This window comes from Apis dorsata, unplaced genomic scaffold, assembly GCF_000469605.1.
Source record: "Apis dorsata unplaced genomic scaffold, Apis dorsata 1.3 scaffold_102, whole genome shotgun sequence".
Classification (NCBI taxonomy): domain Eukaryota; kingdom Metazoa; phylum Arthropoda; class Insecta; order Hymenoptera; family Apidae; genus Apis; species Apis dorsata.
Window position 1 is genome coordinate 84,234 of NW_006263400.1, and position 436 is coordinate 84,669.

The 436-nt window shown below is 27.5% G+C and overlaps 2 protein-coding genes across 5 annotated transcripts in view; one reads left to right on the forward strand and one right to left on the reverse strand.

Moving 5' to 3' along the window:
* Positions 1–436, reverse strand: part of LOC102676856 (cadherin-99C) — a 132,785-nt gene that overhangs the window by 29,934 nt on the left and 102,415 nt on the right. The gene's annotated exons all lie outside the window — the stretch shown is intronic.
* LOC102672530 (uncharacterized protein C15orf61 homolog) overlaps positions 1–436 on the forward strand; it is a 91,111-nt gene that overhangs the window by 9,778 nt on the left and 80,897 nt on the right. The window lies entirely within an intron of this gene.

Below are 436 nucleotides of genomic sequence, written 5' to 3' on the forward strand. Positions count from 1 at the left end.
CATTTTAATAGAAAAATTATCTCCTCTATTTGAAAAAGTTTGCACAAAGGCATCGAAGACGAGATTAAAAGCATCGAATCACTTATTAACGTAGAAATATCCTTTCCCTTTTTCCTGTTTCTAATTCCTATCGTTGCAAGAAGGACAGATCTCGAGCAAAATATTTAATTACCTTTTTTTTTTATACATGCTTGTAAAAATTTCACGATTTTTTAAAATTAATTGCCGTAAATCATATTTAAAGATTATCATTTTCAATAGAAAAATTATTTCCTTGGTTTGACAAAGTTTGTACAGAGACAACGAAGACTAGAAACGTCACTTATTAATCAATGAAACATAGAAATAGAATCCTTTTCCTTTTTCTTGTTTCTAATTCTAATCATTGCATGCAAAAAAGATAGAAAAATTAAAATTTGCCGCAAGTCATATTTAA